The sequence below is a fragment of the Filicampus tigris genome, chromosome 12 (genome assembly GCF_054856515.1).
Source record: "Filicampus tigris isolate MCC_2025a chromosome 12, RoL_Ftig_1.0, whole genome shotgun sequence".
Lineage (NCBI taxonomy): Eukaryota > Metazoa > Chordata > Actinopteri > Syngnathiformes > Syngnathidae > Filicampus > Filicampus tigris.
Window position 1 is genome coordinate 1,337,089 of NC_141228.1, and position 26,483 is coordinate 1,363,571.

The following is a 26,483-nucleotide window of genomic DNA, read 5'->3' on the forward strand; positions in this document are numbered from 1 at the left end:
ACACTTCCTTCACTGCGTACTTCTTCACCTAGTCCCGTTCATCCAGTTTCTTCTAGTTTACATTCCTCACTATCTGTACACCCAATCCCTCGTGTCTCGTGTGCGTCCTAACCTCTACGGTGGCAGGCTGATGAGGCAGGGCCCCTTCCCGGCACCTCGGCAACTACAGGCTCCCATGCCAGTTCCTCTGCAGTGCCAGGTCCACTTCCCGGCACCTCGGCAACCACAGGCTCCCATGCCAGATCCTCTGCACCCGGTGTCTCAGCAGTGCCATGCCCTCTTCCCGGCACCTCTGCAACTACAGGCTCTCATGCCGGCTCCTCTGCAGTACCAAGCCCTCTTCCCGGCACCTCGGTAACTACAGGCTCCCATGCCGGTTCCTCTGCAGTGCCATGCCCTCTTCTCGGCACCTCGGCAACTACAGGCTCTCATGCCGGCTCCTCTGCAGTGCCATGCCCTCTTCCCGGCACCTCAGCAACTACAGGCTCCCATGTTGGCTCCTCTGCAGTGCCAGGCCCTCTTCCCGGCACCTCAGCAAATGCAGGCCCTTATCCTAGTTCCTCAGTACCACCAGACTCTGACGCTGTTATGGCAGCGCAACTTCTGCAGCTGCCCTTGAATTCTGCTAAGGCCAAGGCGCAAGGCCCTATGGCTGCCCTTTGACTCTGTTCCAGTGGCGCAACCTCTGCGGCTACCCTTGGATTCTGCTACGATGGCTCTGGCAGCGCAACTTCTGCGGCTGCCCTTGGGTTCTGCTACGATGGCGCAAGGCCTTCGACTGCCCTCTGATCCTGCTCTGGCGGTGCAAGGCCTTCGGCTGCTCTCTGACTCGGCTTCGGCAGTGCAACCTCTGCGGCTGCCCTTGGATTCGGCTACGATGGCTCCGGCAGTGCAACCTCTGCGGATGCCCTTGGATTCTGCTGCGACGGCTCCGGCAGCGCAACCTCTGCGGCTGCTCTTGGATTCTGCTACGACGGCACAAGACCTTTGGCTGCCAGGTGACTCGGCTCTGGTGGCGCAACCTCTGCGGCTGCTCTTGGATTCTGCTACAGTGGCGCAAGGCCTGAGGCTGCCTTCATCCCCTGTGTAGCCCCCTGAACGCCCACAGGACTGGCCCCGCCAAGGACCTCTTGTCTGGCCTTCAGGAGGGCTACTAGATTGCCCCTGCCATGACCCTCTCGTCTGGCCTCCTGGACGCCCACCGGACTGGCCCCGCCAAGAACCTCGTGTCTGGCCTTCGGGAGGGGCACTAGATTGTTCCCGCCATGACCCTCTTGTCTGGCCTCCGGGTCGCCCACCGGACTGCTTGTGCCAAGACCCTCTTGTCTGGCCTTCTGGACGCCCACCGGACTGGTTTCACCTGGGAATCTCTTGTCTCGCCTTCTCCGATCTGTTCTTGATTTTGGTTTTGATTTAGACTTTAGTTTCATGTTTTCTAATTGTTTTATTGTTTGTTTGTTTGTTTTCTTTTATTTTCTTTGTGACCTGTTGTTGTTGTTTTAGATTCTGGGCACCAGGTGGTGCCCCTTGAGGGGGGGGGGGGGGTACTGGTTGTTTACGTGATGGATCAGCTGCTCTGCAGTTGCTATGGTCCTTTTATGCTTTGTCCTTTATGATGTCATATAGGCTTCAAGCCTTACAGTTTAAATCTTTGAGTTACACACTGACACATTGTCAGCACATCAAACCTTCTTGGAGTGAGGATGCACTCTCTTCCCGTCCTAATCTCTGTTGTTACTTTGTATTTTTCTTGATAAAGACTTTTTACTCTTCAACTTCCGTGTCATCTGCAAATGGGTCCAAATCCCGATCCACACATGACATGTCCAATAGAATGCGATGATCAACAGTAGCAGCAGTACTGAGGTCCAATAAAAGAAGAGTAGAGGTTGAATCAGAGTCTAGTGACAGTAGTATCTAGACTATTATTCTATAGAAGTGAATCACTCACTTCTTTTGTTAGAGCTGCTTCTGTAGAATGATAATTATGCACGTTAGGCAGACTGAAATCACACAGGTCATTCTGGGTTTAAAAAAAAAAAGTCTCAATCTCAAAAACTTGAGACAGGTCTATAATTTGCAAGACAGTTAACGTCAAGATTTGGTTTCTTAAGTAATGGTTTAACCACAGCAAACTTAAAACAGGAGGGAAAAACTCCGCTTGACAGTGAAGATTTAGAATGACCAGGAGATAGTGTTGGTAGTGGGTCCAACAAGCAGGTAGTACTTCTAGCCGTCATAATCAAATTACTGCCAACACAGCCAACGAAACTGACTCAAACTCAGTGAAACCATTTCCTGAGAAAGTAAGCATCTTGGCAAGACATACTAACGCCCCAGAGGGAGACTGGAGTATTTTGGATCCAATATCCCCAACTCGATCATTAAAATAAACCATAAAATCCTGTGCCGAGAGATCACTGTTAGTTTCTTGACGATGAGGCTGTTTATTTGGAGACAGTATCACATAAAAGCTTTGGGTTAAGATGGTAATTCAATATCAAGGTAGAATACCGGTAATAGGCATACTTTTCTGCAGATGTCTTGGCTTGATAACTGGTGAGGCATTCATGTCATTCTTGAGATTGAGATTTCAGTTTAGGATGCCACTATTGACGTTCCAAATTTCTACAGCTTTTTCTGATTGTACATATGTCAAAGTCAAGGCCCATGGGCCACATCCGGCCCACTAGAAGGTTTTCTACGGCCCCTGGGATGATATTGCTTTATTATTGGATCCGGCCCGCAGCAAGCCGATGTGGGTAGCAGATCTGATCGGGTCCTTCGTGCCTGCCGAAGACGTCACGCTTTAAAATATATTGTGGCGACTTCAAAGAACATGCCGTCAGACGTAATATAATTATCATGTTTTTATTAGTCCAACCGGCTAATAAGGGCCGCAGCTGACGCCAATACAGTACGACAACCGTTCAGTCAAAAAAGAGCAACAGCTCTCCTGTTCGTGCTCCACTACTCTCGCTTGCATGCCCTCCCATCCAGCGAGCCGCACGATGCATTCATTAACCTCGGAAAAAAAAAAAAAAACTTGGCATGACACAAATTTGACCACACATAACCCAATTCGTTACATTATTTCTGTAATATATTTCTTTGCATCAATGTTTGCCACTCCATGGCTGTTCTTCATGTTGACTGAAGACTCCACGTCACTTTTCGTGGCTTTCAGAATCGGATTGTGGTGTGGTTATTTGGAGTAAAACACACTTTATTAGAAAAACTTCATGTTAGAAATCTCAGGTTGTTTTATTATTAGTAATTATTGGCATTTGATAAATTCATTAAGTTTCGACGTAGTACTGAGATGTCCCACTATTCGAGCGCTGAGTGTTGATAGTGAGTGACTTTTTTCTTCTCTTTCCTCCTTTGACACAGCTCGCAAAAAGTGAGTTTAATCATTCAAGTTTGTGTCAGGTAACTGCTGTACATAATAGCCTAGATATGTTCTCGTGAGTGATGTCATGTTGATGAACACTAGTTAGTTATTTTGGCTCATATGCTAACTATTCTAGTGATGAAACGTGTGAATGTGTATTGTATGTATTGTTTGGCTGATTAATTTCTTAATACAGTGAATTGTAATGTTTAGGCATATTGTTAACAAATGGATATGCATTGGATGATGTTGCTAGGTTATTCTTTGTCTGTGTTGTTGCAGACCACAATAAATAGATGTGTCAAGTGGAATACGGGCCTGTGTTCTCTGACAGGAGCACCCACATCCATACCTTGCCACTCTAAAATAGGGTCAGCTGGAGACATCATACCAATATGATCCTCTCCGTTTTACTTAACATTATGTACAGTTCATACAATCTTGCAGCCCGAGTCAACCAGAAAATTGTTTCCAGTTTGGCAGGAGAAACATTAACGGAAGTGACGTACAAGCTGCCTCGCAAAAGTAGCAGTAATGTACTTTATTTTTGTTTCATTTAGTAACTCCGAAGATAAAAACACAACAGCCAGGTTGGTGACAAACATAGACGCTAAGAAATATATTACAGATTTATAAAGCGTGACATCATCAGCAGGCTTGAAGGACCCGATCCAATCTGGACATTTAAAAAAATTTCAATGAAAATTCTATCAGTCTGGCCCTCAGCTTGTCGCAAATTTTTTTATTTTGCCCTCCGTCCATTTGACTTTGACACCCCTGCTCCAGGGCCTACATAATAGGAATGGGCGGATCTATACCAAAATATTGATATTCCCATCCAGAGTGCTCAATTTTAAGTATCGATCCTCAAGCAAAAGTGTTCATATTTGCAATTAATGTATATGTATAATATATTTATTAATCTATAATTTGGGCAGAAACAGACTGCTGGCTCTGGTCCCACCCATCAGAACTTTGTAAACACATTTGAGTGGATAAAGAACGATCAGGGTGAAGGCCGACATTTTGTAGGCACTAGATCGAGTGCACGCCACTGTTGACAAGATGACATGGAAGTGGTAACAAAATAGTTTGAAGTAGTTTGGTTTAACTGATGACGTGTGCAGATCATGTGGTTTTGTTCGCAGGTTTGTGTAAAAAAAAATAAAAAATTAAAAATTAAAAAAATCGTATCAGTATCGCGATATTTGGTCCAGTATTACTACTTACTGTCGGATCGAATCCAAAATCACTGGTATCGCCCATTTCTACTATATAACGGGATGATCTAAAATTTGAGGAGGTTTCGATGGAATGAGAACGTTTGGAATAATGATTTCAAATAACATTAATAAGTGATCTAGACCTGGAAGCACACAAATATCAATAACTGAAACAGGAAGGCCATCTTGGGTATGTCCGTGCTGATGTGTTGGTCCAGACACAAATTGCGTTAGATTAAAAGATACTATGAAGTTTAAATAGTCGTTAACTAGTGGCTTATCACCACAGAATATGTGGATATTATAATAACCAACAATCAATCATCTCTAATAGTGCAACATAAAATGTAGATTTAAATAGATTTGGTCCCTAAAATTCGTCAGAAAATTGGCAAAAATTTTGATTATTGCACCAGAGAAATTGTAGAATATTTACTGTTGAGAGGCTGAAATTCTGAGGATTTGAACAATTTTAAGTTTGTCTCGAAATGATAAATCGCTCATCAATCATGAATCGATTTTTTAATAGATTAGCAAAAATAATTATCGATCAATTGATCATTGATTAGTTGTCGATTAATTAATTTTTTACGCTGATTAAAATAAGAACTTTGGGCCACGATGATATTTCGCTTGTGACCAGCAGCTTCAGCTCTGTAAGGTTTGAATCGGCAAAGGCGGTCTTGTCAGAGCTTCTCCCACACAGCATGCGCTGAATAACGCAGAGGGGCCAAAAGAAGGACATCAACAATGTTAATTGTTAAGGGATACGAAGATTTGCTTCGCATTTCCTGGATGAATTACCTCCCGTGTCATTTAATCAAAAGTCGACGTGTCAGCACTCCTCGGAAGAATGCAGTAAATAAATACTTACATTGACCACCTCAAAACCACTATGAACACTCAAAGTTGCTTGTGAAACTGCGCAATGTCTCTGCTGCACTTGACATCTGGATGACAGCCATGGAGAAGTTCTCAAGGTTGGGCACATTTATGGCTGATACACCTAGTTCTCTTGACATTACAGCCCCCCACATCACCACTGGAGGTAATGGGCCGGTGACAGCAGTGCCTGGCGTGATCGCCGGTGGACCCAGTATCTGGACACACACAGCCTCAAGTGTGGACCATGGTGGTGAAGGAAAAACGCAGGAGGAAGCAAGTGTCAGAGCGCTCTGTCCATCGACACCCTACATTGTGCATACTTAAAACTCCAGCAAGGGAAGAGAGAAAGAAATCCGAAATAACTAGAACAGGTGCAGGAAGCAGTAGAATGGCTGTCAAAACAAAGATGGCTGGTGTATTTGCAATCTCAATGTGGATGCCAACACTCTTTGTAATTACTTGATTGAAAAACTGGGTCGGGAAGTGAAATGCCGCAAGGTCGAGACGTCACAGAAAAGATATAATTCTTTTTGCGTCACTGCTGCAGCATTTGCCCACCGGAACGTTTGTCCGACGCTACTACGAGCCTCGCCGTCCTAGAGGAGCAGCAGGTGGGCTAATTAGAGCTGAGGAGTCCTCCAGCTCTCAGTAAGATGGGTTAGTACCCGGTGGTGAGATTGGAATGCTTTCTGCATCTGAGGAGAAGACCAGGGTAGCCACAAGGATCGCTAATGAGGATCGTTTCCTTCAACACTCCTGGGGTGCGAGTAGGTCACACTGTTGCAGACAAGGCAAGTCGCTTGGTGGTTGATGCACTGCTTGCTGGGTGTGACATTTTGTGCCTTCAAGGAACTTGGTTGGCCAAACAAGATTTGGAAAAATTGAACACTCTACACAAGACTTTTATGGGGTGGGTGAGTCCACACCTGATCTCAGCATGAGAATGGCTCAAGGTAGGATAGCTGGGGGTGTTGCTATATTATGGAAAATTAAATATGACCCTGTGCCCTGCGACTGGCTGGCGACCAGTTCAGGGTGTAGTCTGCCTTCGCCCATTGACGGCTGGGATAGGCTCCAGCAACTCCCCGCGACCCTATATAGGATAAGCGGTTTGGAAGATGACATGATGACATAAATATGACCCATTGGTGAAGGTGTTACGGGTAAATGTTGACTGGACCATCGGGCTAGAATTTAATTAGAACGAAAAGAAATGTACTGTTTTAACTGTGTATATGCTCAATGAATCATATGAGAATGAGGATGAATATCTGATCAGGTTAGCTCTTATTCACTCTGATGTAGAGGGCAATAGCTCATCTTTGCTCAACATCTTCAGCAATTCTGTGACGACTATAGACTTACTATATCAAGTGCAACTTTATTGCCTGATAAATGTTTTACCGATGTTGGTGAAGTACAGTGCACAACATTCTGGTTGGACCATATTGTGACCATTCATAAATATAAATGCAACGTACACAATGTCAGGGCTGAGTGGAATAAGTATGTGGCTGAGAAACGTGCTGATGCTAGAGAGGCCTTTAGACTCTGGTCAATCGCAGGCAGACCCAGATCGGGTGCGCTATTAGATAATTGCACTCCGTTTTATGATGAAAAATTAATATTTAATGAGAGCAGACTGGCTGCTAAAAAGCCTCAAAACAAAAATGTCACTGATTTCTGGAAAGAGGTCAAGGTCATGAATAACAAGACTCCACTGCCTGCGGGTATTGAGGGTATTAGCAACCCTAAAAAATAGTTGAGGTATGCAGGCTAAAGCTCTCCATGAAAATGCAATCTGCATAGGCGATAATGATCTCTTCAATTGTGTAAAAAGCAATATCTTTAATTGTGTAAAATGTAGAGATGTTCCGATCAGGTTTTAGGACACCAATACCGATCATGCATGAGTGAGATCGGCCGATACCAATACCGATTCCAATCACATGGAATACCTGTATATTTTTCCATTTAATTATGGTGACTGCTATTATGCAATATTATCTGAAAAAAAAACAGCCATATTATTCCCGTAAGTTTGACAAAAATGTATATATATTTTCAAAAGCATGAAGAAATACAAAACCGTTGCTAGCACAATACAACAATTACTCAGTCACAAAGATAATTTAAAAAACTGCTTTTAGTAAGACAGTTTTTAACGGATCAAAAGAATCAGCAGTCTCAAAACTTAATTATGCAAACTCGGTCGCCCATTTATTATCGGTCATAGCTTTCCGCATGTTCCGCATATTATAACTCAATACCACGTGTATTTTGTCTTTTGGAGTACATATGCCATATTCGAACATTGTCATTAAAAGCAGTACGCGAGCGAAAAACTCCCTTTTTGGACTCAACATCGACACAGGACTGACATCCGAGCTCCATTTAACACTTGTAAAACAAACAGGATAATAGGCCTTCTTTTAAACTTTCGATGCGACATACACTCTCTGGTGGAGCTACGTCTGTGAAGTATTTGCGTCCCGGTAGCACGTAGCTAGCGAGGCTCGAAGTGGGCGAGTAGCCGGCGGAATCCAGTGTCTTCCACCACCGAGAATGGTTGGTCATCAAGTCTGATAAATGTCATTATTTTCCTGGTTATTTGTGTTGCCTTTTGCCTGTCACGCTGATATGGGTTTGAGTTGGTCAGCATGAGCTGCGTTAGCGGCGCCGTTTCACTTAATGTTCCGGCGCCGCGCGAGTGGCAGCCCGCTACAGTAGCTCCGGCTCATCGGTGAGCCTTTTCGTTTGTTTTTGTTCCTTACTATTACTCTACCTCATACCTTTTTCATAAAGTTGATAGTCGTAACTTGCGTAGCAATGGACACCCAAACTGCGGTATTCTTGCTGCTGCTGGTGGCTATTTTTTGCGCGATCGTGTCCGGCGATTTGGCTCGGAGCCGCGCCCCCATTGTTTACAGCCGGAATCAGCTGTTAGCACTCCGTGCTAACCCTGCGCCGGCTCCCGGGGCGAGACCCGATATCTCCCGTGAGCTGAGGAGGAAGAGACGGGGATGTCGTGCGGGGGTTAAACGCCGGGAAAGGAGGAGACGATACCATCCCGTCCTCCCGTCTGTTATCATGGGGAATGTTAGATCGCTCCCCAACAAGATGGACGAGCTAGCGGCGCTTACGAGAGGGACTTCCGGGAGGCTAGCCTGATGCTATTCACGGAGTCGTGGCTAACAGCGCTAACGCCGAACGCGGTCGTAGAATTGGACGGCTTCCAAATCATACGCGCGGACAGGACGCTGGAGAGTGGAAAGAGGAAAGGAGGAGGGCTGGCTGTGTTTGTGAACGATAGATGGTGTAATCCTGGGCACATCACGATTAAGGAGCAGCTTTGCAGCAGGGATATTGAGCTGCTAGCTGTTGGCATGAGGCCATCCCGCGAGAGTTTAGTCATGTGATCACGGTGACCGTCTACGTCCCACCAGCTGCCAGCGGCGACACAGCCTGTGATGTCTTGACTGCAGCAGTGAGCAGGCTACAAACACAGCACCCAAATGCCCTGATACTCATCTCTGGTGACTTCAATCATGCCTCCCCTTCCTCCTCTCTGCCTTCATTCACACAGTATGTCACCTGCCACACCAGAGACAATAAAACACTGGACCTTTTCTATGCCAACACCAAGGAGGCATACACATCACTGCCCCTCCCCCCGCTGGGCAAAGCTGATCACAACCTGGTGGCTCTCCAGTCTGTGTACAAACCTCTGGTCCGCAGGCAGCCAGCTGTGATCCGCACGGTTCAGAGATGGTCTGGAGAGGCCGAGGAGGCCTTAAAGGACTGCTTCAGCACAACTGTGTGGGAAGTATTCAGCGATGCCCACGGGGAAGACATTAGTAGTCTAACAGACGCTGTTACAGACTATATCAATTTCTGCATGGAGAACACCATACCCACCAGGACAGTAAGGTGTTTCTCCAACAACAAACCCTGGATCACACCAGACATAAAAGCTCTCCTGAAGGAGAAGAGGAGGGCTTTTGCGTCAGACAACATAGAGGAGCGGAAGACCGTGCAGCGCCAGCTGAGGAGGAGGATCAGAGAAGGGAAAAGGTCCTACAGGAAGAGGATGGAGGAGCAGCTGCTGCAGAATAACGCCAGGGGAGTCTGGAGGGGCCTGAAGACCATCTCAGGGCACGGACAACCCAAGACCCGGACTGGGGGGGACCTGCAGTGGGCAAATGAGCTGAACCTCTTTTTCAATAGGTTCGATCAGATGCCTGCCCCCACTCAGTCTCTCCTGCTGCAGCCTCCACCTACTCCTCCTGCTGGGCGTGTCACCCCATCCCCCCTTTTCTCCACAGTCTCCAGCTCCCAGCTACACCAGATAGCCACCACTCCCTCCTGCCCAGCCTTGGCCTTCACAACATCTCAGGTGAGGAACCAGCTGAAGAAGATGAAGGCGAGGAAGGCAGCGGGTCCAGATGGCATCAGCCCCCAGCTCCTCAAATCCTGCGCAGACCAGCTGTGTGGAATTGTCCAGCACATGTTGAACCTGAGCCTGAAGCTGGGCAGAGTCCCCCAGCTATGCAAAACATCCTGCCTGGTCCCGGTGTCAAAGACCCCCCACCCGAAGGAGCTCAACAGCTTCAGACCAGTGGCGCTGACGTCTCACCTGATGAAGACCCTGGAGAGACTCGTCCTTGTCCACCTGCGCCCCCTGGTGAGCTCCTCAATGGACCCACTCCAGTTCGCATATCAGCCTGGCATCAGTGTGGATGATGCCATCATCTACCTCCGCCATACTTCACTCTCACACCTGGAGAAGGCGGGGAGCACTGTGAAGATCATGTTCTTTGATTTCTCCAGTGCTTTCAACACCATCCAGCCCACCCTACTGGGAGACAAGCTGGAGCGGGCGGGGGTGGCCCACCACCTCACCACATGGATCCAGGACTACCTCACAAACCGGCCACAGTATGTGAGGACGCAGGACTGTGTGTCTGACGTGCTCCTCTGTAGCACGGGGGCCCCACAGGGAACTGTCTTGGCTCCCTTCCTGTTCACCCTCTACACCTCGGACTTCAACTACAACACCCCTACCTGTCACCTGCAGAAGTTCTCTGACGACTCTGCGATTGTCGGCCTCATCACAGCCGGAGATGATCGGGAGTACAGAGAACTTACTCAGGGTTTTGTGGACTGGTGCCAGCAGAACCGCCTCCTGATCAATGCGGGGAAATCCAAAGAAATGGTGGTGGATTTCGGTAGGCGCCAGCACTCTTCACCTGCACCAGTGAATATCCGGGGAACAGATGTTGAGAGAATCTCAACTTACAAGTACCTGGGTGTTCACCTGAACAATAAACTGGACTGGTGCGACAACACAGATGCCCTCTATAGGAAGAGTCAGAGCAGACTCTTCCTACTCAGGAGACTGAGGTCTTTTGGGGTTCAGGGGACACTCCTCAGGAACTTTTATGACTCGGTGGTTGCATCGGTCATCTTCCAGGGAGTGGTCACCCGGGTAGGCGGCGTCTCGGCCCGGGACAAGAAGCGGCTGGACAAACTGGTCAGGAGGGCCGGCTCTGTCCTGGGCTGCTCCCTGGACTCTGTGGGCTCGGTGGGGGACAGGAGGATGTTGGCCAAGCTGTCATCAATGCTGGGCAACCTGGACCACCCCCTCCAGGGCACCCCAGCAGCACTCCACAGCACCTTCAGTGACAGACTGTTACACCCTCACTGTGCAAAGGAGAGATTCCGCCGTTCCTCCTTGCCTGCTGCTGTCAGACTCTTTAACTAGAACATTGTGTAGTCTCTACAAACTGGCGGACATTAGTGCAATTGTGCAGTCCTGCACCTGAGCTCATATCGTGCAATACCCAATATTCCCCACTACTGTAATACCGTGCAATACTCAACATTCCCCACTACTGTTAATCTAGTTTTATTTTTATCCAATGCTGTTCCTTACATTTCACTACAGCACTGCAGCACTGTCACTTACTTAGAGTATTTTTCCTCTGTACTATGTATGGGCCAAAATGAGTGTTCCTCATACTTTTTATGTAGATGTATGTTGGTGTGTATATACATGTGTATATACACGTTACTGCGTATATTTACATAGGTTGGATCCTGAATGTTTGCCGTCAATGTTATACATTAATGGCTACATTATGCCGCCGTCCCTGTGTGATCTATATCTTTGCTGCTGTAACAATGAAAATTTCCCCATTGTGGGATCAATAAAGGCATTCTTATCTTATCTTATCGTATCTTCATTGTTGCTGCTGCTTCAATGCAGTGAGCCTCGTAAACTCACCATAGTCTCCCAATTGCTTGTTCTTCAAATGTCGGATTAAGTTGGTTGTGTTGAAACTTGTGGCCATGCTCCCCCTGCGAGGTATCTTTTCATGGCATATATTACAAGACGCAAACTACACACAGCACACCGCATGAGCTGCGGGTGATCGGATTCTTTGATCGGCAATAAAAGGCTTTGATCGAATATGCCGATCACGTAATTTTTCACGAAAATCGGCTGATCATTATCGGTGCCCGATCGATTGGAGCATCCCTAGTAAAAAGCAATAAAGTTCTTATTGATCATGACCATATTTAGGGTTGGGCACTGAGAACTCGGAATCGAGTGGAACCGGGTCCATCATTCCGGTTCTCCCGGACGGTTCATATTTTAGAGTGTCGGTGCTAAGTTTCAATTCCTAGTTAGCCGCACCGAAGAGCTAAAAAAAAAGTGTGCGCGCACAGCGCGCATCCCCGGGCTCCTGCTGCCAAAGCTGTGTCGCAATAGCATGGAAGCTCGCCCCCACTCAAGCTGCCATGGTCTTCTCAGTCAGCCCCTCCTCTCGCTTCGTTCCGCGGCCGTGGCGGCCGCGACTCTGGCCGTGCGCCCGGCCCTTCCTACGGATCTTGACAGCAGCGCCGGCTGCTGGGACACTGCGGTGGCCGCAGTCGCCCTTCGCGGGGTCAGTAATCGGCCCGGCTGGCTCATTCGGCCGACGCCTAGCCATAGAACTGACACGATGTAGCTTAACCCAAAAGTCAGAATCGGCTAAGTACGTCTAATGGCAACATTGAGCCAACAAGTTCAAAACACAAATGCACATATCCAGCTAACATTTAGCTTATAGCATACGCAGCTGCAGCATACACATAAATACTGTACATACAGATACTTCATATGGTTACATAGACTATTTAGATTAGATAGACCTTTCTTGCTTGCCCTTAAAATGCAGCGTTTTGTTTGTCATATATATTTTCTTTCTAAAGCAATACAAGGTTAGCCAATCAATTGGTGTTCAGTAGCATGCTTACAGTAACAGCTGCATTATTGCATTGTCTTGAACTTCTCAAAAATAACGCTCTTGTGAAAAATAATACTAAATAATAATGCAAAAAAAAGTATTAAAATAAATATACTGGTTAAAAACAGCCCTTTGAGTAATCCATGGTAAAGTTCACAAATAGTAAAAAGTTCATGAAATTGAAGACAGAGAAGTTCATGTGATTTATCCAAAAGTACCCCCTTTTTTTTTTTTTTTTGTTAAGAAACAGAATCGAGAATCGTTAGGAACCGGAATCAAATCAAAGAACCGGAATTGGAACCGGAATCGTCCATATTCAAACGATGCCCAACCCTAACCATATTGGTCTCACAGGAGACGTGACAGGGCAGCAGATATCTATGATGCCATTAACCCATCCATCCATTCATGATCTGCCGCTTATCCGAGATTGGTTTGCGGAGGCAGCAGACTCAGCAGGGAAGCACAGACTTCCCTCTCACCAGCCACATCTTCCAGCTCTTCCGGAGGGGTCCCAAGGCATTCCCAGACCAATCGGGAGATATGGTCTTTCCAGCATGTCCTGGGTCCTCACCAGGGAGGCGTCCAGGAGGCATCCTGATCAGATGCGCTAGCCACCTCAGCTGGCTCCTCTCATTGTGGAGGAGCAGCGGCTCGAATCTGAGTCCCTCCTGGATGACCAAACTTCTCACCCTATCTCTACGGGAGAGCCCAGACACCCTGCGGCAGAAACCCATTCCGGCCGCTTGTTCTTTCGGTCATGACCCACAGCTCATGAACATAGGTGAGGGTAGGAACGTAGATCGACCGGTAATTCGAGAGCTTCGCCTTCCGGCTCAGCTCCTTCTTCACCACGACAGACCGATACAGAGTCCGCATGATGCTATTAACATGCTGTAGACTTCTAAAGTATGTGGTATGGATTAGTGCAGAACATCTCAAATATGACAGCTAAAGACTCTGGAAAAGCTGGAAATATTTATCCCCTCAACTGATAACCGGTTTGGTTTCAAAAACATAGTACTGATCATTGCATCTATGCACTTAAAGAGAATGTATTGAAGTGCAGAAATCTTAATTCATCCCTATTTCTATGCTTCATTGATGCAACTAAGGCTTTTGATAGAATTAACTATGAAAAACTGTTTTTGAAATTTCTATGTTGAGGTGTCCCTAAACTATTAGTAAGAATTCAAGTGTTTTGTCATGACAATAAAAAAATTTAAGTTAAATGGATAATGTTGTATCAGCTCCTTTTCATAATAGTTACGGAGTAAGACAAGGAGGAATATTATCTCCTATTTTATTTAATGTCTATATGGATGATGTATCAATTCAGTTAAATGGGTCCAATACAGGTTGTCTCGTGGGTAACATATAGTACATAATTTAATGTGTGCAGTTAAATGGGTTCAATACAGGTTGTCTCGTGGGTAACATATATAGTACATAATTTAATGTGTGCAGATGACCTGGTTCTCTTTAGCCCACGTAGTGCTATTTTCCAACACATGATTAATATGTGCTCCCTCTATGACATAAGTCATGATATTATATATAATGCTTAAAAATAAGTAACATAATGATAGTTAAAAGTGTTGGGGGTGTGCTCTGATTTTGTGAAGTGCTCTTTGATGAGAACATAGTACACCACTCTACACTGCTCAGCTATGTTCTACTATAAGAAGTCCAGTTTACAGAGGCTAAAAGTTGCCTATAATGATGCATTGTGGCTCCTTCTTCGAGTAGGAAGGTGGCACAGTGCTAGTCAATTATTTGTCCAAAAGAATATTAACACTTGATGCACTACTACAACAGCTGATTTTTACCTTCATCTGTCAACTAGACATGTCAGAACCGTATACGTGAATCCCTCGTCAGCCCAGTGAAAAGTTGTTATAGGTTTACATCTAGGTTATGGCGCCTTACCTCGTATAATTTTTAATATGTACAATTTTTGTATCGCTTCTTTCTTATGTTATTTTCTTCTTGTGTTTTTTTTCTTGTGTTGGTTGTATGGACCTGTGTCTGCTCTCTGCAAATAAAGAATATACATAATACAATACTGTAATTGGACAGCCAGATTTATGTGTTGCCTTTACAACATGTTACGATTCTACATTGGAAAAATGTGCCAAAATCCCTCGCAAAATTCTCTTGATGGTGTTCACTCTTGTTTTGCACTCAAGTACTGTGAGATATTTGCCAGTCACAAGGGTCTGACTGTCTTGTCAGCATGAGCGAGATGACTGCATTACTTTGGGACAGTGCAATAATCCAGTTCACCAAGCAGCTCAAAAAAGCAGTGAAAACCAACAAGTATTTCCTGGGGTTTTGCCTAATTTTGTCCCACTACCCGCACCTTTAGATGCTTGATGTTTCCACAGAAGCACGATCCTTGGAATTTTTATCAATTGGGAAATTTAACTGCTGTATCATAAAAACCTTATCAAGGATCAACTGTGGTGCCTGAAATGGACAATGTTTGTTGAAGGATGAGTCTCAGACGGAAGAGGTCATACTTCTTCGCCAGAAGCTATCAGAGCAACAGGATGCTCTCAAGGATGTCATTGAGCGAGTGAGGACCTCCAACCAAACCAAAGATGGCATGAAGCACTTTATAGTCAGTCAATGTAAGTCAAGAGCTTTTAAGATGCACCTTATATTTTTGTACCAAGATATCTAAAACATATCCTGGTTGGTGTGAATAAAAACGTTTACAGTATTCACTCAGCTTGAATCTTTATGCATGATGTGAGCTTAGTACTTGGCTTCTGTCAAATGGAGGAGTAACTCAAATCTGTTGTTTGTTGACAGTATCAAGAACACAAGATGTCCTGAGGAAAGCAAAGACAAACTTACAAGTAAGTTAAACATGCATTCTCCCCTAAAATAAATATCGAATAGTGAGGCATATTACTTTGTTTTTGCTCTAAAATGGAAACATGCGTTTGACATTAAAACAATGAATGAGGCAATAACTCAACATTTCAGCTTTTATTTCCAGGTATTTGTATCTGCGTATGATACATAACTTAGAAGTCAGCAACTTGTTTGATTGAACCCACCCATTTTTTCATTTTAGCAAAAGTATTGGAACGCTGACAGGTTTTTACTATTATACTATTTTTTTTTTTACTATTATCCCGCTCCAGATCCAGCTCCTGCTCTTGGAACTGTGTCACGTGGTCAGGGGTCACGTCAGAGCTTGGACGTGGATGGTAACGATTGCACTTCTGCACTTTCTTCTTTGAGTCTACCTCACCTGCGCGTTGCGTTTTTCCTTTTTTTTTATTTTTGGAGACTATTTTTATCTTATTTTTAATTTTTTTTTTTTTTTTTTAAATTTTTGTGAATCTCTGGGTCGCTTGATCTCGCGGACTAGCATACAGCTAGCTTGCGACGGAAACAGGCTAGCTTGGGGCTGGCTTGGTGCTAGTGTATTAAAATGCCTTCAGACGACAGCGACGAACACAATGGCCTGCTGGAGAAGGCAAATAAAACAATCTCTGACCTAAGAAGGGATATTCGTCATCTCTCAGAGGAGCTCCATGAGAAGGAATCGGTCATCTCTTGCTTTGCGACCTGTTTCCCCTAACTCTCCGCGGTGGTCATGAGGAGGCACGCTCGTGAAATCCTGTCGGCGACAATGACGGCTGAGGCGGCTGGCCTCTCGGACACGGCGAGGTGGGATCCGATTGCCTGCCCGGGGCCATCCTGCTCGACACCGCTGCAGAGTGACACCTGGGTCGAGGTGGTGTCCCGTGGCCGGGGCCGGGGAGCCACCCCACCACCCCCAACTGGTCCTGGGGAATCGGTTCGCCACCCTGGCGAGTGAGTCTCCTGTTCCCATCACTGCACTAAAGCAGTCGGAGACACCGACTGCTGCGTCCGACGCTGGGACTGTGCTCCCAGGGGCTCCCTCGGATTCCCCGGCACCCACGGCGACGACCTCGGCCGGGAACCCCATGTTGGGCGGGTCCACCGGTGACCCGGCCGTCCACTCACGCGTCGGGCTGCTCCGGGACGCGGTGTCCCGGTACACGAGTGGTCGACATCACCAGCATCATCGGCGACACTCACCGGTGTCATCCTCCGTCATCACTCGGCCTCGGCGGAGCCATCCTGGACAGTGGGGTCGTGAATCTCCCGCCGGCGGTGAGTCCCTTGGCGTTCCCTCCTCACGTCACCCACCGACCACCGTTATAATCACGTCACTATCCCGGCTCCGTCACCCGCTGTTTTCATGGAGCAAAAGTCATGGACATAGTTAACATCCTGCCGGGTGTTCTTGACTCTCTGCCATCATCCATAACCCGGCTCATCGTTCACGTAGGGACAAACGAGACAATACGCCGACAGTCTGAGCAGACGAAGAGAGACTTTCACGCCCTCTTTGCCTTGTTAAGAACCTGCGGTCTGTCGGTCTGGGTGAGTGGCATTTTGCCGGCATTGTCTTGCGGAGGTCCGCTGATAGTGTAGTGGTACACACGCCTGAGTTGTGTGCGGGCAGCGTGGGATCGATTCCCCCTCAGTGACAGTGTCTATGTGTGCCCTGCGACTGGCTGGCGACCAGTTCGGGGTGTAGTCTGCCTTCGCCCATTGACGGCTGGGATAGGCTCCAGCAACTCCCCGCGACCCTATATAGGATAAGCGGTTGGGAAGATGACATGACATGACTTGTCTTGCGGAGTCGAGCGCTTCAGCCGCCTTTTAAGCTTGAACACGTGGCTCCTACGCACTTGTGGCCACCTTGACTTTGCTTTTATTGACAATTTTAACCTATTCTGGAATCGCCCGTCTTTTTACCAGCCGGATGGTGTTCATCCGAACTCTCTTGGTAGCAAGATTTTAGCCGCTAACATCCACCATGTCGTAACCAATTCCACTCCCAGCTGACTCTTGTTTACCAATCATATTTCTTCTTCTACTCATAAACGCTGCAATGACAATGTCACTACCATCACCTACAGGCCAATACCAGCTGCTCACAGTACCACCACCCTCACTAGCTCCCCCTGCAGGCCCTCATTATCATTACCACTATCGGACAACTTTCCCATTGAAACCATCCCCGGTAGACGCTTCCCTTGCACACACAAACAACGTGGTTTTAACAGTGGCAATCTAGTATATGTTAATACTGCTCATTCATACCACCATGAGCGCACGTCCAGCACAATAATTAACCTGGCTGTGCTGAACGTGCGCTCCCTTTTAAACAAAACTTTTATCATAAACGACCTGATTTTAGACAATAATTTACATGGTATACTTTTGTCTGAGACATGGCTTGGTACAGATGCTCCAGTTGCTCTCACCGAGGCTTGCCCACCGAATTTTAACTTTTTATTTTCTACAAGGGATGGCAAAAGAGGAGGCGGGACTGCATCAATTTTTATTAATACTCTTTTATCAAAGGAGATCATTTTTAGCAGCTATTTATCGTTTGACCATGCCTTTGTTTTTAGCAGTCCCCCTATTCTCTGCATTACCGTTTATAGACCTCCCCATCATTCCACTTCTTTTATTACAGAATTTTCAGAATTCTTATCCATTTTATATTCCAGTTATAACAGGATTTTAATAACTGGCGATTTTAATATACACATGGACAACATCTCGGACCCACTATCCAGAGATTTTTTAAACCTTTTAAACTGCTTGGATTTTAAACAGCACGTCTTGCAACCAACTCACAACAGAGGACACACCCTGGATTTGGTTATAACCTATGGCTTGTCTCCTGGTGTGTCCTCTGTTGTTGACTTGGCAGTGTCAGACCACCACTGTGTCTATTTTAACATCGCCAGTTTTAACCATCTAGCAGTCCCGGTGAGAACAGTGAAGAAACGCTACCTATCTTCTGAGGTGGCTGCAAATTTTATCGAGATCTTAAAAAGCACTCCTGCTGACATTTTACCTGCACCCTGTGATCTTATTGTTGACAATTTTAACCTACATCTTAAATCATCATTAGATTCAGTAGCTCCACTTTTAATTAAAACAACAAAAACAAAGACTGTAAACCCGTGGAGAAACAATGCTATCAAAACATCAAAGAGAAAATGCAGGAGTGCAGAGAGGAGGTGGAGAAAAAGTAAACTTACAGTACACTATGACATTTTATGTGAATAATTGAAATCCTACAATAAAACAGTCAAACTGGCAAGATCTTCCTATTTCTCAAACCTCATTACAGTCAATAAAAACAACCCCAGAGTTCTCTTCTCCACCTTTGAACTTTTAACTAGTTCTGATTTTAATAAGTCCCCACAGAGACCAACAGACGCTCTCTGTGAGGACTTTGCAGACCACTTCAGAAGTAAAATCGATGACATAAGATCCAGTCAGCATCTGAAGAAATATATTGCAGATAACATGTAACTAATGAAATGACAGTGGCTAGTGTTTTTGGTGTGTTTAATTTGCATATTGTTTTCTATAACTGTTCGGGGCAACTCGGGTGTGGTGTCGCTCTCTGATGGCCACAGGAGCGCACAGATCTGTATTGAGAGGGAACCGAGCCCCCGATACTGTATTAGCTTTTGCTGTTAGGAATAAAATCTTGGTGATTCGGCTGATTGGCTTTCTGGTCTTCTCTCTTACGGAACGAGCACGCATAATTGTTGGGTAAGGTGAAGCTAAGGTTAATGTCGGTTCAAATAATAAATATATGGTAAATAATTTGGAGTCAGATAATTAGGGTAAGTATCGTGATTTAGACCTTAAACCTAACAATACAAATAATATTTTGGAGAAATATCAATCTGGTTTTAGGATGAACCACAGTACGGAGACTGCTCTTTTAAGAATTTTAAATGATATTAGGTGCACTGCAGACGTGAGAAAACTCACAGTCTTGGTGCTACTGGATCTAAGCGCTGCTTTTGATACAGTAGATCACCAAATTTTATTAAATAGACTTAAAAATCTAGTGGGCATCTCCGGTACTGTTTTTAACTGGTTTTATTCCTATCTCACAGACCGATATTTCTTTGTAAGTATGGATACTTGTTCCTCCAAAACCCATGAAATTAAATGTGGGGTTCTACAAGGTTCGATTTTAGGCCCCCTACTTTTTAACCTTTATATGCTTCCCCTTGGGGATGTCATCAGGGGACACGGCATCAGCTTTCACAGCTATGCTGATGACACGCAGCTGTATATTGCCGTGTCTCCTGATGACACAGGACCCATTGATACCCTTTTAAATTGCATTTTAGATAACAAGTCATGGATGGCAGATAATTTCCTACAGCTCAATCAGGACAAAACTGAGGTTTTAGTTATCGGTCCCGAAGGTCAGAGAGAGAAGCTTGTACCAAAACTACACATTTTTAATCCCTCACATTGTGTGAAGAACCTTGGCGTCATTTTTTACTCTGAGCTCAGTTTTATTCCTCATATTAAAAATGTAACCAAGATTGTTTTTTATCACCTTAAGAATATCGCCAGAGTCCGCCCATTTCTCTCTCAGGCTAACACGGAAGTGCTGATGCATGCTTTTATTTCTTGTCGTTTAGATTACTGTAATGCCCTGCTCTCTGGCCTCCCGAAAAATAGTATTTCACCATTGCAACTACCGCAGAATTCAGCCACTTGGGTGCCGACGAGATCCAGAGGGCGGGAGTACATTACACCAGTTTTGAAATTGCTGCATTGGCTCCCTGTGTGTTTCAGGATCGATTTTAAGGTACTTTTATTAGTTTATAAATGTGTTAATAGTCTTGGGCCATCTTATTTATCTGATTTGCTTTTATCATACCAACCCTCGCGGATCCTGAGGTCCTCTGGCGCCGGCCTTTTATTTATTCCAAGGGTGAGGACCAAAATGCATGGCGAGGCTGCATTCAGCCGTTTTGGTCCTCACCTTTGGAATAGCCTGCCAGAAGATGTCAGGTCTGCAGAGACTGTTGATATTTTTAAGAGGAAGCTCAAGACACACCTTTTTAGTTTGGCTTTCAACAACTTTTAAATAATTTATCTTTTCTTTTGATTGAAGATAATTCTATGTTTTGCTTTGAATGTTTTAAAGTACTTTGAGTTGCATTTTTATGTATGAAAAGTGCTATATAAATAAAATGTGATTGATTGATTATGAGTAGGTGGGGATGAGTGAGTCCATTTAAGTAGAATGAGTTTCCTCGCAAGCAGAGTAGTGAAAGAAATAATAGTTTGTGTGTTTTGGACGGAAGGAGTGGCGGACGCATTCCGAAAAGGGCAGTAAATGGGTCAGGGTTCACTGTAGTACCCAGGAAAGATTTTTGCCAATCTTGCATTGGTGAGATGGCTTCTGTGTAAAATCTTTCATTGTAGAAGTTGGTGACTCGCACAAATTGATGAGGAATGTACAAGATTAAGCATCCGATCCCATTGTTTGTCAGTGATTGTGATATTAAGGTCCTGGCCCCATACATACCTCAACTGATTAAGGGAGGTTGGATTAATGCTAAAAATTGAATGATATAATGTTGCAATTAAAGATTTTTGCTTTGTTTTGTGTATTGGGAGAGAATCCATCGCAATCTCGGGGGGACGATCCCGGAAGTGAGGGAATTGGATTTGGACAAAATGCAGAATCTGGAAATAACAAAATAAATGAGAGCGAGGGAGCATACATTTTTTTAAAAGGTCAGAAAATGAAGGAAATACGCCGTCAATGTAAAGGCTGTCAAGGGTCTTCAGACCACAGTTTGACCAGGATTCAAAAGTTCGGTCAGAACAGGATGGGATAAACAAATGGTTCCGGTAAACAGGTGCGAGCCTAGACCCACTATGTAGACCAAAGTGTCTTCTGAATTGGCTCCAAATCTTCAATGTTTCAAGTTACGTGCTAGTCGTTAGAATGAAAGAGGCAACTGAGAGCAGACTATTAACCATAGTGAGAGTGATGAGGAGGACAGTTCCAATGAGGACCAATGATGGCAATCATCGGGAGTGACCTCAACATTCCAAAATAGTATTTTGTTGATATTACTAGCCCAGTAGTATCTACGAACGTCTGGTAAGGCTAGACCTCCGAGAACTTTAGGAAGCTGAAGAGTTGACCTCTTAATGCAGGCTTGTTTAGTACACCACAAAAACGATGTAATTTCCTGGTCAAGTGTGGGGAAAAAAGATTTACAAATGAATACAGGAATATGTTCAAACATGTAAAGGAAGCAAGGAATTACCATCATTTTAATAAGGTTAACCCAACCTAGTAGAGAAAGAGGGAAACTAGCCAAATCCAGTTTGCAACGGTCAAGTTAGGGTTGATAATTCATGGCGAATAATTCTGTGTGTGACTTTGTCATGGTAACACCAAGGTATTTCAATCGGGTCACCTTGTTAAAAAGCTAAATATGGAAAGAGGAAGGCTTTCAGCAGGTAAGTTAATTGGGAGATATTCACTTTTGTTCAAATTAATTTTATAACCAGGTAGTATTTTGAATTGTTCCAAAATATCAAGAATAGAGGGAAGGGATGTATCGGGACTTGTAACGAAAAGCAAGAGGTCATCAGCGTACAAAGATAATTTGTTGGAAAGGCCAAATCGAGAAATCCCTTCAAATTTCTGCTCACTACGAAGCCACATGGCTAAAGGTTCAACGGCAAGTGCAAACAAGGATGGAGAAAGAGGACATCCCTGACGGGTGCCGCGAGATAGCAGAAAGGGGTCAGATTTAATGCCATTAATGTTGATACTAGCTTTAGGAGACGTATAAAGAAGCTGGATCCAAGATATGAAATTTGTCCATCCATCCATCCATTATCTCCCGCTTATCCGAAGTCGGGTCGCGGAGGCAGCAGCTTCAGCATGGAAGCCCAGACTTCCCTCTCCCCAGCAACATCCTCCAGCTCTTCCGGAAGGATCCCAAGGCGTTCCCAGGCAAGCCGGGAGACATAGTCTCTCCAGCGTGTTCTGGGTCGTCCTCGGGGTCTCCTGCCGGTGGGACATGCCCGGAACACCTCACCAGGGAGGCGTCCAGGAGGCATCCTAATCAGATGCCCGAGCCACCTCAACTGGCTCCTCTCGACGCGGAGGAGCAGCGGCTCGACTCTGAGTCCCTCCCGGATGGCCGAACTTCTCACCCTATCTCTAAGGGAGAGCCCAGACACCCTGCGAAGGAAACCCATTTCGGCCGCTTGTATCCGAGATCTTGTTCTTTCGGTCATGACCCACAGCTCATGACCATAGGTGAGAGTAGGAACGTAGATCGACCGGTAAATTGAGAGCTTCGCCTTTCGGCTAAGCTCCTTCTTCACCACGACAGACCGATACAGGGTCCGCATCACAGCAGACGCTGCACCGATCCGCCTGTCGATCTCCCGTTCCATCTTACCCTCACTCGTGAACAAGACCCCAAGATACTTGAACTCCTCCACTTGGGGCAGAATCTCATCCCCGACCTGGAGAGGGCACGCCACCTTTTTCCGACTGAGGACCATGGTCTCAGATTTGGAGGTGCTGATCTTCATTCCGACCGTTTCACACTCGGCTGCGAACCGCTCCAGCGAGAGTTGGAGATCGCGGCTTGAAGAAGCCAACAGTACTACATCATCTGCAAAAAGCAGAGATGCAATACTGAGGCCACCAAACCGGACCCCCTCGACACCTCGGCTGCGCCTAGAAATTCTGTCCATAAAGGTTATGAACAGAATCGGTGACAAAGGGCAGCCTTGGCGGAGTACAACGCCCACAGGAAACGAATCCGACTTACTGCCGGCAATTCGGACCAAACTCTGGCATCGGTGGTACAGGGACCGGACAGCCCTTATCAGGGGGCTCGGTACCCCGTACTCCCGAAGCACCCCCCACAGAACTCCCCGAGGGACACGGTCGAACGCCTTCTCCAAGTCCACAAAACACATGTAGACCGGTTGGGCAAACTCCCATGCACCCTCGAGGACCCTGCTGAGGGTGTAGAGCTGGTCCACTGTTCCACGGCCCGGACGAAAACCACATTGCTCCTCCTGAATCCGGGATTCGACCTTCCGACGGACCCTCCTCTCCAGCACCCCTGAATAGACCTTGCCGGGGAGGCTGAGGAGTGTGATCCCTCTGTAATTGGAGCACACCCTCCGGTCCCCCTTCTTAAAAAGGGGGACCACCACCCCGGTCTGCCAATCCAGAGGCACTGTCCCCGATGTCCACGCGATGTTGAAGAGACGTGTCAACCATGACAGCCCCTCAACATCCAGAGCCTTTATGAACTCCGGGCGGATCTCATCCACCCCCGGGGCTTTGCCACCGAGGAGCTTTTTGACTACCTCGGTGACTTCAACCCCAGAGATAGGAGAGCCCACCTCAGAGTCTCCAGGCTCTGCTTCCTCAGTGGAAGGCGTGTCGGTGGAATTGAGGAGGTCTTCGAAGTACTCTCCCCACCGACCCACAACGTCCCGAGTTGAGGTCAGCAGCACCCCATCTCCACTATAAACAGTGTTAATGGTGCACTGCTTCCCCCTCCTGAGACGCCGGATGGTGGACCAGAATTTCCTCGAAGCCGTCCGGAAGTCATTTTCCATGGCCTCCCCGAACTCCTCCCACACCCGGGTTTTTGCCTCAGCAACCGCCAGAGCCGCATTCCGCTTGGCCTGCCGGTACCCGTCAGCTGCCTCCGGGGTCCCGCAGGCCAAAAAGGCCCGATAGGACTCCTTCTTCAGCTGGACAGCATCCCTTACCGCTGGTGTCCACCAGCGGGTTCGGGGATTGCCGCCACGACAGGCACCGACCACCTTGCGGCCGCAGCTCCGATCGGCCGCCTCAACAATGGAGGCACGAAACATGGTCCACTCGGACTCGATGTCCCCCGCCTCCCCCGGGACGTGGGAAAAGTTCTGCCGGAGGTGGGAGTTGAAACTCCTTCTGACAGGGGATTCTGCCAGACGTTCCCAGCAAACCCTCACAATACGTTTGGGTCTGCCAGGTCGGACCGGCATCTTCCCCCACCATCGGAGCCAACTCACCACCAGATGGTGATCAGTTGACAGCTCCGCCCCTCTCTTCACCCGAGTGTCCAAAACATGCGGCCGCAAGTCCGATGATACGACTACAAAGTCGATCATCGAACTGCGGCCTAGGGTATCCTGGTGCCAAGTGCACATATGGACACCCTTATGCTTGAACATGGTGTTCGTTATGGACAATCCGTGATGAGCACAGAAGTCCAGTAACCGAACACCGCTCGGGTTCAGATCGGGGGGGCCGTTCCTCCCAATCACACCTCTCCAGGTCTCACTGTCATTGCCCACGTGAGCATTGAAGTCCCCCAGCAGAACGATGGAGTCCCCAGGTGGAGCGCCCTCCAGCACACCCTCCAAGGACTCCAAAAAGGGTGGGTACTCTGCGCTGCCGTTTGGTGCATAAGCACAAACAACAGTCAGGACCCGTCCCCCCACCCTCAGGCGGAGGGAGGCTACCCTCTCGCCCACCGGGGTAAACCCCAATGTACAGGCGCCAAGCCGGGGGGCAATAAGTATGCCCACACCTGCTCGGCGCCTCTCACCCTGGGCAACTCCAGAGTGGAAGAGTGTCCAACCCCTCTCGAGAGGACTGGGACCAGAACCCAAGCTGTGCGTGGAGGTGAGCCCGACTATATCTAATCGGAACCTCTCAGCCTCACACACCAGCTCAGGCTCCTTCCCTGCCAGAGAGGTGACATTCCATGTCCCAAGAGCTAGTTTTTGCTGCCGGGGATCGGACCGCCAAGGTCCCCGTCTTCCGCCGCCGCCCAGCTCACACGGCACCCGACCCCTTTGGCCCCTCCCACCAGTGGTGAGCCCATGGGAAGGGGGACCCACGTATCCTTTTCGGGCTGAGCCCGGCCGGGCCCCATGGGTGCAGGCCCGGCCACCAGGCGCTCGCCGTCGAGCCCCACCTCCAGGCCTGGCTCCAGAAGGGGGCCCCGGTGACCCGCGTCCGGGCGAGGGAAAACGTGGTCCATTAATTTTTCTCATCATAAGGGGTCATTTTGAGCCGTGCTTAGTCTGGTCCCTCACCTAGGACCTGTTTGCCATGGGTGACCCTACCAGGGGCATAAAGCCCCAGACAACGTAGCTCCTAGGATCATTGGGGCGCGCAAACCCCTCCACCACGATAAGGTGACGGCTCACGGGGGGTATGAAATTTGTATCGAAGCCAAATTTTCCCAAAATAAAACACAGGTAGCTCCACTCCACTCGGTCACACGCCTTCTCCGCATCCAGAAAAATAATAATCTCGGCAGGATTAGAGTCCAAACCAATGTCAGAGGAATGAAAGAAAGGTTTCTACCAAACACAGAATGCCATAGCATTCATAGCAGAACATCTCCTTTGAACAAGAAATAGAGTAACACAAACATACGTCAAACAAGGAACTGCCAAATCTGATTAATAAAGAGAACAGTCTGAATTAAAAAAATAAAATAAATAAAAATGAATAGTCTTTAATCTTCTGTGATAATATTTAAAAGGTTATGTAAGATTTGGGAAAAAAAGATATACAGCGGAGCTTTACCCGCGAAAAAACGAACAAAAAATAAATAAAAATTGGATAGTAACACAAAGGCATACCGCTTATGTGAATTGCGTTACAATACACATAAATATGCACATATACGTACATACACACATATTAAAATATGAAAGGCAAACAATATTATTTGATGTTTAGCAGTTAGCTATAGTCAAGTAGAATGCGGTGCCAACGTTTATGAACTGTCA

General features: G+C 46.7%; 1 long non-coding RNA gene across 1 annotated transcript in view; it reads left to right on the top strand.

The window, feature by feature from the left end:
• Positions 1-15,427, top strand: part of LOC147138021 (uncharacterized) — a 28,827-nt gene extending 13,400 nt beyond the window's left edge. The window contains exon 4 of the long non-coding RNA XR_015089128.1: positions 15,289-15,427. This is a non-coding gene — a long non-coding RNA (uncharacterized LOC147138021). The remainder of the gene's footprint in view (positions 1-15,288) is intronic.
• Positions 15,428-26,483: the final 11,056 nt, after the last annotated feature.